We start from the raw sequence: 15409 nt of genomic DNA on the forward strand, positions 1-15409 counted from the left end.
TACATAAGGCAAGTTGACATCTGTCTGATGCCATCTTAGCGGATATAATGTTAAACATTAGCAGAATTTGTATTGAGTATTTGTTTGACTAATGATCTTATTAAGTGATCTATGGGTAGCGTTATACTACTGATTTCGATTACAAATATCTAAACATTTTCATATAATGCATCAGCACCACAAATATGGAATGTTTTGATGTCTGACACAGATAATCATGCCTGAAAGAAGATAAATGTCAGATTTAACACTGCATTACCAATGTTGAATATAAACACCAAATGTGTCTATCTATCTAAAGACCAATTACATCTGTGACCTTTGCATATTTAGAGAGAATGGAGCGTGCTCAGAAATGAAATGACTAAACCAATTGAGACCTCATGCTAAATACCAACCACCAGTCTTCTTCTGTTTTCTTGTATGAGCAGTGCCATACATAGACATAGTTATTGACATACAGAAGTTAGCATCTTCAAGACTTACTCATGCCTGTGATGCCACTTCACTTATCAACAAGATGGAAAATGTATAATTTAAAATCCAACTTGTTATGCCTTTGCATCACCTGCCATCACATGGTTGGAGCGTTACTTATCCAATAGAACTCAGAGAGTATTCTTCAATGGAAGCTTCAATAACATCAGACATGTATAGTGCGGTATACCTCAGGGCAGTTGCCTTGGGCCATTACTCTTCATTTTTACGAATGATTTGTCACTTGTCTTACAAGAAGCTAAAATGACTACTCTATGTATGCTGATGATTGCAGACTCTACACATGAGTACCTACAGCCAGTGAGATCCCTGAGACTCTTAGCAAGGAGTTACAGTCAGTGTCAGAATGGGTAAGTAACAAAAAACTGGTCTTAATTCATCTAAAACCAAAAGCATTGTTTTGGTTAAATGCATTCTCTTACACCTAAACCTCAACGGCAGTGGTTAGAGCATTGGACTAGTAACCAAAAAGTTGCAAGATCGAATCCCTGAGCTGATGTAACAGTATAACTTTAGACCGTCCCCTCGCGGGAACCAGGGACCCTCTGCACACATCAACAACAGTCATCGACGAAGCATCGTTACCCATCACTCCACAAAAGCCACGGCCCTTGCAGAGCAAGGGGAACTACTACTTCGAGGTTTCAGAGCAAGTGACGTCACCAATTGAAACGCTATTTAGCGCACACCGCTAACTAAGCTAGCCATTTCACATCCATTTGATTTATTTTTTATTTTACCTTTATTTAACCAGGCAAGTAAGTCAAGAACAAATTCTTATTTTCAATGATGGCCTGGGAACAGTGGGTTAACTGCCTGTTCAGGCGCAGAATGACAGATTTGTACCTTGTCAGCTCGGGGGTTTGAACTCACAACCTTCCGGTTACTAGTACAACGCTCTAACCACTAGGCTACCCTGCCGCCCCATTACACTGACAAGGTAAAAATCTGTCGTGCTGCCCCTGAACAAGGCAGTTAACCCACTGTTCCTAGGCCATCATTAAAAATAAGAATTAGTTCTTAACTGACTTGCTGTCACGGTTTTCATATGGTGAAGGAGAGTCGGACCAAACTGCAGCGTGTCGATTGCGATCCATGTTTATTTAAACAAAACGCAAACACGAATAAACACAAACAACAAAAACAATAAAAACGCAAAAACAGCCTATACTTGTGTCAACTAACACAGCACAAGGACATCAAGACACTCAGGACAATCACCCACAATACAACCAAAGAATATGGCTGCCTAAATATGGTTCCCAATCAGAGACAACGATAAACACCTGCCTCTGATTGAGAACCACTTCAGACAGCCATAGACTAACCTAGAACACCCCACTAAGCTACAATCCCACTATCTACACACCACATACAAAAACCCATGTCACACCCTGGCCTGACCAAATACATGAAGAAAAACACAAAATACTACGACCAGGGCGTGACACTTGCCTAGTTAACTAAAAAAAAAAATAATAATAATATATATGCAGTAATATATGTGCATAAAGGGTGTGACCACTGAACAGGTTGAAGAAGCTGAACTCCTAGGTGTAGCATTGAATGATCAGTTATCATGGTCATAATGACAGTTTTTGCGAAGATGAGAAGAGGTGTATATATATATGTATGTTGACACAAAGATCAACTGTCCTAGTTGTTCAGGCTTTGATCTTGTCCCATCTTGATTGCTGTCTGGTAATATGGTCAGGTGCAGCAAAGAAAGACCTAGCAAAGCTGCAGCTGGATCAAAACAAAGCAGCACGCCTTGCCCTTAACTACACACACAGAACTAACAACATCGTACATGATAGACTTTCATGGTTGAGGAGAAATTGACTGCTTCTCTTTTAGTATTTTTAAGAAACATTTGTGTGTTGAAAATGCCTAACCACTTGTACAATCTATTTGCATACACTTCAAACAGATATACAGTACATACCCCATCAGACACGTCACTATGTGCTTCACGGTACCCAAACCAAAAACATATGTAATTCATCACTTAGTTATGTATAGAGCCATGTCATCATGGAATGCTCTGCCACCAGAGGTTACTCAGGCAAAAAAGCAAATTTAGCTATAAAAAAAAACAGATTAAAAAAACATATTGTATCAGAGTGCCACTCCTCTTTCTAAAGATCTAATTTAACTGTACTGTATATAACAATATGAACATGTATATATGAAGTGTGTAAATAGTAAATAATATTTTTGTTGTCTTTTGATGTATTTCCTATTTTACTTTTTATTTAAATTAGTATCTTAGGTTGTTCTATTGCTGTTCTATACTTTGTCATGTATTTGTACGTTTTATGTGGAACCCAGGAAGTAGCTAATGGGGTAGCTAATGGGGATCCTAATAAACTGTACTGTACTGTACTGTACAGTACACTAACTGGCCAACAGAATAGATGTTTGCTAGCAATGTGTTCCAATGGGTTTCAGCAATAGAATACCACCCAGAGGCCTTTTAGGTGCTAATAGATTACTGGATTGGCCCTGTCCACACATTTTCTGTGACAGCTCATTTATAGCAAAGGTAAATATATAGTCTCCCATACCCCTGGGTAAAGCTGCAACCAGAGATGTAGGTGGAAAATAAGAGACCGTGGGTTACGTTGACATACTCAAACAGGTAGTTAACAGAGATTATCTCGCTCCTTATATGTATTAATATAAAATAATAATATATGCCATTTAGCGGACGCTTTTATCCAAAGCGACTTACAGTCATGTGTGCATACATTCTACGTATGGGTGGTCCCGGGAATCGAACCCACTACCCTGGCGTTACAAGCGCCATGCTCTACCAACTGAGCTGGGTCTCACCAATGGCATACTTTTGTTTGAGTCACCCTGAAGCCTATAAAAACAATAGCATATATGACTGTCAATGGTATTGCTGGAGAAAGACTTTGAGTGTTTTGTTTCTGTGGGCATGGTGGTGATTAATAATATTACTATTAGCAGTGTGTTATTACCAGTAGTCTGGGCCATTTCATGGCAACGGTTGAACAGTCTGAATTGCTCTCATATTTTGTATTATATTTTGTCAAAGGATGACAAGGCATAATAGGAAAGCTGAGTGCAATTCAAATACTTTTTAAAATTCCCTTATCAAGGTGACTGTATTACCTCTGTCCTCAAATGGAGGCTCCCTGCCTACCTTTTGGTGCAGGGAAACAGAAAGGTGGATTTCTGAGGAGCAATGGAGGGGGGAAAGGAAGAAGAGGTTGAAGAGAATGAGGAAAGCAGAGGTTGGATTTGAATTTGAGGAAGATGGCGATTAAATGGAGATGGGTTGTCGAAGGGGATTGGTGTCAAGTGCAAACAGAGTGAGTTCTGGAGGTGAAATAGAGGTGAATGAGGGCGAGTAGGAGTAACATTTTTGAAGAAAAAAAATGTAGTGGACTATTTAATGTAGTGGATATTGTAGTGGATATTTGTAGTGGATATTTGTTTGTGTTTCTTATGATCAGAGGGAGCGGGCGCCCCGTGTCACGCAACTTGGTTCGAGTTCTATTTCTTACTTTGCTCTTAGGAACAGGGCACCATTGAAAGGAAGGATTTCTGGGGTAGCATTAAGTGTGGAGGAGGAGCAATTGAAGTTGAAGATTCCCGGTGTTTGTTGCGACGCAGAACGGTGGTGAGCATGGTGAAACAGAGCAATCAATGTCAGTCCTTTTGAGTTTTGAGTCAGAGTTTACCCGACAAAGTCATGTTAGGATATATCAATTATCCTGTTAGAGATTTTGTGCCAAATCCACTGCGCTGTTTTAGTTGCACCGTTTATAGTCATGTTGCAGCAGTTTGTAGGAGGGAGATTACAAGATGTGGAAAGTGTGCAGGAGGGCATTGGATAAAGGATTGTGTAGTTTCAGTGGATAAAGTTGTGTGTGTCAACTGTAGGAGTGCCCATGTTGCTGGGGATCAGAAGTGTCCGGTGCAAGAAGGGCAGGTTGAGGTGGCTAGAGCAAGAGTAGTGCAGAAGGTGTCGTGGTTCGTCCTTTAAAAGTTGCAGCATACTGCAGCACAGCTTGCGTGGTGCCACAGAATTCTATGGCATGTTATTTAATAAGTGCCAACGACTGGTACCATTAAACATGTGATAGTTTAACCACCAGATGGCATCTTTGAGAAGCATTTGATAGCCTTCAATAGTTGCTGTAGTAGATAATTTAAAACCTTTATTTGTAAGAACATAGTATATGGGACTGATTTGAAGAAATTATACTTAATTAATTTTATTAATATTATGGTGTTTCTATTCCAAGAAAAACAAAAAACCCTCTGGGTTTCGTTAGGATGGAATGGAAAATATGGCACTGTACAACGTGACTGTTGGGTGTAGGCTACAGTACTTGCTATTTAGCTAAAGAATCCCATGTCATATGGGCCCATGTCATATGAGATTCAGTAGAAATAACAATCTCATTGATTTATCAAGACCAGTCCCCATGTCTCAGAGCAGCGCGAAACGGTGCTAAAATAATTGTAGGCTCTTGCTTCAAATCCTATTGCTTCTAACTTCAATATGCTCTTTAAATAAATAAGACCGACACCACTTTTAACAGCACATTACTCAACACTAGTGAGACTCATGTTGCCTACAGTATATCGAAGTCAGTTAAGAACAAATTCTTATTTACAATGACGGCCTACCCCGGAAGATGCTGGGCCAATTGTGAGCTGCCCTATGGGACTCCCAATCACGGCCAAATGTGATATAGATGCCATTATTAGTTACATTGTTTTAGTTTGAACGTGCAGACTGGCACTAAGAACAGCGGGAACGTTTCCCTAGTCAGCGCCATTATTAGTGCAATGCCCCTTAAAGTGTTGCTCTGTGCTACCCAGTGTGGCGGGGTGGGGGTCCACTCCCCCTCTCCCTTCTCTCTCTTCCTCCTCCTCCTCCCTTCCCCATGGGCTAGGTCGGTGTTCTGTGTGTCTTCTGTGGGTTCTGCGGCCCATCCCGTGCCCCCTGCCCTCGCCTTGAACCTCGCACTCATTCAGTGGATACAGCTGGAGAACTGCAAGGCAATCCCATTGTGCGCCACTCGGGAACCATGACCAGTATGACCAATATATATTATCCTGCTAATAACAGGGTTAATAATATATCTGTGAGAATATCCAAGGGGCTTTTATATATTTTATATTCTAAATTAATAATAATAATAATCATCACTTTGTTTAAAAAATAACAATATTTTGGAGATTATTTTGTTTTCAAATAACATAAAATGAGCGAGAAAAAGGCCATTCTTGAACATGGGTTGAGACGTTGCTACTAATTTGTAAATTATGACAGTTTGTCATTTATAATTATTTATTTATGTTTTTAGAGGGAGGGAAACCAAAAACCTACAGTCATCTCATGGGTCTCCTAGTCAAGGTCGACATGGATATTAACCGTTGAGCCACTCAGGCACTGTACAACGTGACCGGTTGGGAGTGGGCTACACGACTACAGTAGAGCAAAATAATCCTAACAAAATAAAATAATAAAAACCTTAGTGTAACAACAGTTTTAGTAAGTAATACTGAAGTCGTGCACAATTATCAGTTTCTATGTTTGTTTATGTCACTCATTCATTGTCAGTTAGAGACACAGTAGGACCCAAAAGCAGAATCAGTGCTCTAACTCCCCCGTGCGCTGGTCTGGAGCAATGAAGTGGCGACGCAGGGTACAGTACTAAACCACAAATGACCTCTAAGTACCGCAGGATAATCACAAAACTTTTAGTGGAGGAACCACTGTATGCTGAAGCAGTGAAGAAAGTAGAAGAGGATGGGTGAAGGGTGATCCCTGTGAGTAGTAGATCTGTGCCAGCACAAAGGGATAGGCCAACGAGTGATATTTGCTTCAGTAAGGTTGGCTTCTTAGCATTCATAACAATTGTTATCAACTGTACCACAGAAATGGAACGTAAATCACAGAAAATAGATGTTGTGGTGGCAGCTGCAGAAAAGTATTTGGGCATGCAAGATTTGACTTCAGAATAGTTTGTGTGTTGAGTGGTGACTGGCTATTAGCATGGTGCTGGAGCACATAGGGTCAAAGTATTGAAATGGGGTAGTGGGTTTTTAATGAGTGTAGGGTTAGTTGGAAGGGTGTTTTTTTGTATTACTTTTTATTTTTTATATTTTTGTATTTTTTGGAATGTTGTCCCACTCCTCTTCAATGGCTGTGCGAAGTTGTTGGATATTGGTGGGAACTGGATCACACTGTCGTACACGTCGATCCAGAGCATCCCAAACAAGCTCAACCTCCACGCCTGTTCGCAACACTTTAATAACTAGTAGCCTTGAACGCAGCTCATCAACAAGCATCAGCTACAACTCATTGCTAATCAGCCTCCACACCTGTCCTCACTCTCCTTTATCACCACTGCCACCCTACTTAAACCTGATCAAACTAACATTCCACCTGAGCAAGTTTAATATGTTGTTGCATCTCGCACCCGTCAGATCTCGTTCAGTAACCTCTACTCTATTTGTCTCTTAACCTTGCTGTTGAAATCAATTGCCGTTTTATTTTCAATTGCTGTTTTCAGCTTCTTTACATCCCTTGTTCCTCTCATATTTCGGACCAGCAAGCTACCTGCTTTCACAACATTCCCTCTCGGCCAAGCCGGCCAGCTCTGCAGCCCATTCTCAGCTTGCAGTCTGAAGCACATTTCCCGATTATCCATGCCGCCAACCATCACTTCCGAATCCCTGTTATTCAACCATCGCCCTTACAGTATTTCATTTATTACATTCCGTACTCATTTCCATTCACGTTGAGTAGTTGATAAAAGCTGCTTGCCACTCTTCATTATGCCATTAACTTAAGCTTGTCCAGGTGATGTGTTCCACAGTCTGTGATCGCAGGCCACATAGTATCAGGTTGTTGCAAATTCGTCATATATTGGCCACATCCTATCATCCTGCAGACCGGCGTTCTCACTCTAGAAATGCCATCTTCATGTCATTGCATGGCATCCGTCCAGCCATTATTGTTCTCTCGTTATTTTACCCTCTCCTTTGTGCCCCTTCTTCTAAACTACTTTTCCCTCTCTCCGGTCGGTTGACTATCGCTGCCCCCCCCCCGGACCCTCCCCACCCACCCATGTTACCTACTGCATGGTGGCACCATGCACCTGAGGGCTACTGTGACAATATCCCCTGGTGCCTTCACTGCCACATATTCATTCCAACACCAACAACTCAGCCTCCAAGTCTCAGATAAGGCCTCAAAGACTTTGACCCAGGCCCCCAAACCAGCTCGGGACCTGGCTTTTCACCTAGCCTCAGACTGAAGTTGTCCAACCCACCCTGCCTGAATCTAGTTTTATTCGACACCAGTGGTACCTGTTGCATCCCCTGAACTGCCTCTGCTTGCTGGTCCACTCTGCCCCCCTTCCTTCGGCCGGCGTCCCCGTGCTCCAACAACCCGGTTACTACGTTTGCCTTCGACACTCAAGCGGCGGCGGCTCACGCCCTCTGTCTGCCAGTGACTACTTCTCTCTTCACCTCCGGTTCCGCTGGTCCCGTGACTGCCACACCTACATGGTCTCATCTTCCATCCCTTCCAGCAATGAACTCTCATATCCCCGTTAGCTCAGCCAACTGCTCTTGCAGGGGTTCAGCCTTACCAGTCTTACCAGCTGAGACCCTCTCCTAGATTAGTGAACCAATTGCCTCTGTTAGTCTTCAACTACTGGCCACACTCCTGTCTGCCTGCATCCAGATGCTGAGACCAGGTTATATCTCCAGTGCAGTCTCTCCACACTGGGATTGACATAATTTTGCTTCCTGCTATGTTTGGAGTTGAAATCTTTATCTTCCAACATTTGGACCATGTTCAGACCCCTTGACTTTTTCCACATCTTGTTACGTTACAGCCATGGATTAAATAGTCCCCCCCCCTCAATCTACACACAATACCCCATGCAAAAACAGTTGTTTTTTTACTGCAAATTTATCACAAAACCCCCCTGGAAATATCACATTTACATAAGCATTCAAACTTTTACTCAGTACTTTGAAGGACCTTTGGCAGCGATTACAGCCTTGAGTCTTTTTGGGTATGACGCTACAAGCTTGGCACACCTGTATTTGGGGTGTTCCTCCCATTCTTCTCTGCAAATCATCTCAAGCTCTGTCAGGTTGGATGGGGAGTGTCGCTGCACAGCTATTTTCAGGTCTCTCCAGAGATGTTCAAGTCCAAGCTCTGGCTGCGCCACTCAAGGACAATCAGAGACTTGTCGAGAAACCCCTCCTGCATTGTGTTGGCTGTGTGCTTAGGGTTGTTGTCCTGTTGGAAGGTGAACCTTCACTCCAGTCTGAGGTCCTGGGCGCTCTGGAGCAAGTTTTCATGAAGGATCTCTCTGTATTTTGCTCCGTTCACCTTTCCCTCAATCCTCGATCCTGAGTCTCCCAGTCCCTGCCTCTGACAAACATCCCCACAGCATGATGCTGCCACCACACTTCACCATGGTGCCAAGGGATGGTGCCAAGTTTCCTCCAGATGTGACGCTTGGCATTCAGGCCAAAGAATTCTAACCTGGTTTCATCAGACCAGAGAATCAGGTTTCTCATGGTCTGAGAGTCCTTCAGGTGCCTTTTGGAAAACTCCAAGTGGGGTGTCATGTTCCTTTTACTAAGGATTGTCTTCTGTCTGGCCATTTTACCATAAAGGCCTGATTGATGGAGTGCTGCAGAGATGGTTGTCCTTCTGGAAGATTCTCCCATTTCCACAGAGGAACTCTGGCACACTGTCCGAGTGACCATGGGGTTCTTGGTCACCTTCCTGACCAAGGCCCTTCTCCCCCGATAGGTCATTTTGGCCGAGTGGCTAGCTCTAGGAAGAGTCTTGGTGGTTCCAAATGTCTTCCATTGAAGAATGATGGAGGCCACTTTTATATAGACTGATGTGCCTTTCCAAATCATGTCCAATCAATTGAATTTATCACAGGTGTCCTCCAATCAAGTTGTAGAACATCTGAAGGATGATCAATGGAAACAGGATGCACCTGGGCCCAATTTCAAGTCTTATAGCAAAGGGTCTGACTAATGTGAATAAGGTTTTTCAGTTTATTTGTAATAAATTTGCTAAAATTTATAAACCTATTTCCGCTTTGTCAGATATTGAGGTATTTTGTGTAGGTTGAGGATTTTTATTTTATCCATTTTAGAATAAGGCTGTAATGTACCAAAATATGGAAAAAGTCAAGGAGTCTGAATACTTTCCGAATGCACTTGACATCCCTTGTCTCAGCATGTCAGACATTATCATCCTCGATAAAGAAACACAAACTGATCAGTTTAGCAGAATCACACCTGTTCTGGCTACCCTCAGCCTTTAACAAACCACTGACCTACTTAACATGCCTCTCCATCTGATCCACTATTCATCGCCGACTATGGTTGCCTCGCCAATGGTCCATTCCCAATCTGAGACTAAAATATCCCTGTACGGCTATCCTGCTGACAAATTATCCGGACGCTCCTTCCCCATCGGCACAGCATCCATGGCATCTTGACACTGCATCCCAGACCACACCAGACAACTCTTCAGATGCTGGTCCTCTGAAACCTATCATTCCTACATCCACTTTGACATCAACATGCTCATCTCTCAAAACCTGAATTAACAAAAGCAGTCTTTCAGTCCCTGCCTCATTTCACGGACACCATCTCCTACACACACTGAATCCTACCCAACCTCGCCTGAGGTAGGGTACCTTTTGATAAGCTGTCGACCACACTATCTACCAAGAGTTCTCATCTGTATTATTCGTAGCCGTCTCTATTTACCACCGCAAAGCTGTCACTAAGACTGCTCTCAACCAACTCTATAAAGCCATAAGCAAAGAAAAAAATGCTCACACAGAAGTGATGCTCCTAGTGTCTGGGGACTTTAATGCAGGCAAACTTAAATCAGTTTTACATTTTTTTTTACCAGCATGTCACATGTGCAACCAGGGGAAAAAAATATCCTAGACCACCTTTACTCCACACACAGATGCATACAAAGCTCTCCCCCGCCCTCCATTTGGCAAATCTGACCACAATTCTATCCTCCTGATTCCTTCTTACAAGCAAAAGCTGAAGCAGGAAGTACCAGTGCTTCGCTCAATACGTAAGTGATCAAATGACGCGGATGCTACACTCCAGGACTGTTTTGCTAGCACAGACTGGAATATGTTCCAGGATTCATCCAATGGCATTGAGGAATACACCACCTCAGTCAATAAGTACCTCGACGACGTCGTCCCCACAGTGACTGTACGTACAGTTGAAGTCGGAAGTTTACATACACCTTAGCCAAATACATTTCAACTCAATTTTTCCCAATTCCTGACATTTAATCCTGGTAAAAATTAGTTAGGATCACCACTTTATTTTAAGAATGTGAAATGTTTAGCTTTTATTTATTTCATCACATTCCCAGTGGGTCAGGAATTTACATAAACTCAATTAGTATTTTGTAGCATTGCCTTTAAATTGTTTAACTTGGGTCAAACATTTCGGGAAGCCTTCTGCAAGCTTCCCACAATAGATTGGGTGAATTTTGGCCCATTCCTCCTGACACAGCTGGTGTAACTGAGTCAGGTTTGTAGGCCTCCTTGCTCGCACACTTTTTTTCAGTTCTGCCCACAAATATTCTGTAGGAATGAGGTCAGGGCTTCGTGATGGCCACTCCAATCTCTCGACTTTGTTGTCCTTAAACCATTTTGCCACAAATTTGGAAGTATGCTTGGGGTCATTGTCCATTTGGAAGACCCATTTGCGACCAGACCAAGCTTTAACTCCCTGACTGATATCTTGAGATGTTGCATAAATATACTCACATAATATTTTCTTCCTCATGATGCCATCTATTTTGTGAAGTGCACCAGTCCCTCCTGCAACAAAGCATCCCCACAACATGATGCTGTCACCCCCGTGCTTCACGGTTGGGATGGTGTTCTTCGGCTTGCAAGCCTCACCCTTTTTCCTCTAAACATAGCGATGGTCATTATGGCCAAACAGTTCCATTTTTGTTTCATCAGACCAGAGGACATTTCTCCAAAGAGTATGATATTTGTCCCCATGTGTAGTTGCAAACCATAGTCTGGCTTTTTGTATGGCGGTTTTGGAGCAGTGGCTTCTTCCTTGCTGAGTGGTCTTTCAGGTTATGTTAATATAGGACTCGTTGTACTGTGGATATAGATACTTTTGTACCTGTTTCCTCCAGCATCTTCACAAGGTCCTTTGCTGTTGTTCTGGGATTGATTTGCACTTTTCGCACCAAAGTACATTCATCTCTAGGAGATTGAACTCGTCTCTTTCCTGAGTGGTATGACGGCTGCGTGGTCCCATGGTGTTTATACTTGCGTACTATTGTTTGTACACATGAAAGTGGTACCTTCAGGCGTTTGGAAATTGCTCCCAAGGATGAACCAGACTTGTGAAGGTCTACAATTTTTTTTCTTGGGTCTTGGCAGATTTCTTTTGATTTACCCATATTGTCAAGCAAAGAGGCACTGAGTTTGAAGGTAGGCCTTGAAATACATCCCCAGGTACACCTTCAATTGACTCAAATGATGTCAATTAGCCTATCAGAAGCTTCTACAGCCATGACATAATTTTCTGGAATTTTCCAAGCTGTTTAAAGGCACAGTCAACTTAGTGTATGTAAACTTCTGACCCACTAGAATTGTGATACAGTGAATGATAAGTGAAATAATCTGTCTGTAAACAATTGTTGGAAAAATTACTTGTGTCATGCACAAAGTAGATGTCCTAACCGACTTGCCAAAACTATAGTTTGTTAACAAGACATTTGTGGAGTGGTTGAAATACGAGTTTTAACGACTCCAACCTAAGTGTATGTAAACTTTTGACTTCAACTGTACATATCCTAACCAGAAACCATGGATTACAGGCAACATCTGCATTGAGCTAAAGGCTAGATCTGCCGCTTTCATGGAGCGGGAGACTAACCCGGACGCTTATAAGATATCCCGCTATGCCCTCAGATGAACCATAAAACAAGCAAAGCGTCAATACAGGATTAAGATTGAGTCCTACTAGACCGCCTCTGAGGTTCGTAGGATGTGGCAGTGCTTGAAAATTATTACGGACTACAAATGGAAACCCAGATGCGAGCTTCCCAGAGACGCGAGCCTACCAGACGAGCTAAATGCCTTTTATGCTCGCTTCGAGGCAAGCAACACTGAAGCATGAACGAGAGCACCAGCTGTTCTGGATGACTGTGTGATAACTCTCTCGGTAGCCTATGTGAACAAAACCTTTAAACAGGTCAACATTCACAAAGCCGCTGGGCGAGAGGGATTTCCAGGACGTGTACTCAAAGCATGCGCGGACCAACTGTCAAGTGTCTTCACTGGCATTTTCTCCCTGACAGAGTCTGCAATACTTACACATTTCAAGCAGACCACCATAGTCCCTGTGGCCAAGGAAGCGAAGGTAACATGCCTAAATGATTATCGTCGGTAGCCATGAAGTGCATTGAAAGGCTGGTCATGGCTCATTTCAACAGCATCCCCTGGACACCGTAGATCCACTCCAAATCGCATACCGCCCCAATAGATCCCCAGATGATGCAATCGCAATCGCACTCCACACTTACCTTTCTCATCTGGACAGAAGGAACACCTATGTGAGAATGCTGTCCCCAGGTGGTAAGGGTAGGCGACAACACGTCCGCCATGCTGATCCTTAACACTGGGGCCCCTCAGGGGTGTGCACTTAGTCCACTCTTGTATTCCCTGTTCACCCACGACTGTGTGGCCAAACACGGCTCCAACACCATCATTAAGTTTGCTGACAACACAACAGTGGTAGGCCTGATCACTGACAACGATGAGACGGCCTATAGGAAGGAGGTCAGGCAGTGTGGTGCCAGGACAACAACCTCTCCATCAATGTGAGCAAGACAAAGGAGCTGATCGTGGACTACAGGAAAAGGCGGGCCAAACAGGTCCCTATTAACATCAACTTGGCTGTAGTGGAGCGGGTCGAGAGTTTAAAGTTCCTTGGTGTCAACATCCCCAAAGAACCATCATGGTCCAAACATACCAAGACAGTCGTGAAGAGGGCACGACAAAGCCTTTTCCCCCTCAGGAGACTGAAAATATTTGGCATGGGCCCCCAGATCCTCAAAAGGTTCTACAACTGCACCATCGAGAGTATCCTGACCGATTGCATCACTGCCTGGTATGGCAACTGCTCGGCATCTGACCGTAAGGCGCTACAGAGGGTAGTGCGAACGGCCCAGTGCATAACTGGGGCCAAGCTTCCTGCAATCCAGGACCTATATAATAGGCGGTGTCAGAGGAAAGCCCATACAATTGTCAGAGACCCCAGTCACCCAAGTTATAGACTGTATTCTCCGCTACCGCACGGTAAGCGGTCCCGGAGTGCCAAGTCAAGGACCAAAAGGCTCCTCAACAGCTTCTACCCCCAAGCCGTTAGACTGCTGAACAATTCACAAAAATCGCCACTGGACAATTTACATTGACAACCCTATGCATGTTACATATGCATAGTCACTTCACCCCCACCTACATGTACAGATTACCTCAACTAGCCTGTACCCCTGCACACTGCCTCGGTACCGGTGCCCCCTGTATTTAGCCTCGTTATTGTTATTCTTATTGTGTTACTTTTTATTTTAGCCTACTTGGTAAATATTTTCTTCTTCTTGAACTGCAATGTTGGTTAAGCGCTTGTAAGTAAAGCATTTCACGGTAAAGTCTACACTTGTTGTATTCGGCGCATGTGGCAAATAAAGTTAGATTTTATTTGAACCAGTCAAAAGAGGATTGGTTCCCCAGCTAAGCCTGGTTCTTCAATTTTTGAAAAAAATGAAATTGTCACTGTCATTAGTACATGACAAATGTACTACCTCAACTATACTGAACAATAATATAAACACAACATGTAAAGTGTTGGGCCCATGTTTCATTAACTGAAATAAAAGATCACAGAAATGTTCCATATGTACAAATCTTATTTCTCTCAAATGTTGTGCACAAATGTGTTTACATCCCTATTACTGAACATTGCAGGATGATCACTACACAGTTGCTCCTTGTGCTGGAGACAATAAAAAGCCACTCTAAAATGTGCAGTTTTGTCACAATGCCACAGATTTCTCCAAGTTGAGGGTGCATGCAATTGGCATGCTGACTGAAGGAATATCAACCATAGCTGTTGCCAGAGAATTTAATGTTAATTTCTCTACCATAAGCCACCTCCAATATCGTTTTAGAGAACTTGGAAGTATGTCCAACTGGCCTCACAACCGCATACAACGTGTTACTGTCCCAGCCCAGGACCTCCACATATGGCGTCTTCACCTGCGGGATTATCCGAGATCAGCCACCTGAACAGCTGATGAAACGGAGGAATATTTCTGTCTGTAATTAAGGGGAAAAACTCATTTTGATTAGCTGGGCCTGGCTCCCAAGTGGGAGGGCCTATTCCCTCACAGGCCCATCCATGGCTGCGCCCCTGCCCAGTCCACTACCTGGATCTTTCATCTGCTGCCCTCTGCTTCATCCAGTCCATTCCCATTCCCCTCCTGAATCCTAATTGCCATTCCCTCAAATATTCTAAACCCAATTCAATGTCTTGTCTCGTGAATTTCCATCAGTATTTGAGTCGACCAATATTCAGTATGTGTATTGTTCTGTAAGGCCACTGCAATAATCTCCTTTTGGTTCCTAGTTGATTTTCTTTTGGGTTCAAGCAGTGTGATTGGTGCACTCCCTTAAGGTGATTATTTATCTATTGTGTATTTTTAAAATTCGTTTTAACTTAATATGTAAGTTCAGTGGCTAATTGTTTTGTCTTTCATCAGGACAGTTTGTTACTGTTTTGGTCAACAACTGTGAGCAGAGTAGCT

The sequence above is a fragment of the Oncorhynchus gorbuscha genome, linkage group LG06 (genome assembly GCF_021184085.1).
Source record: "Oncorhynchus gorbuscha isolate QuinsamMale2020 ecotype Even-year linkage group LG06, OgorEven_v1.0, whole genome shotgun sequence".
Lineage (NCBI taxonomy): Eukaryota > Metazoa > Chordata > Actinopteri > Salmoniformes > Salmonidae > Oncorhynchus > Oncorhynchus gorbuscha.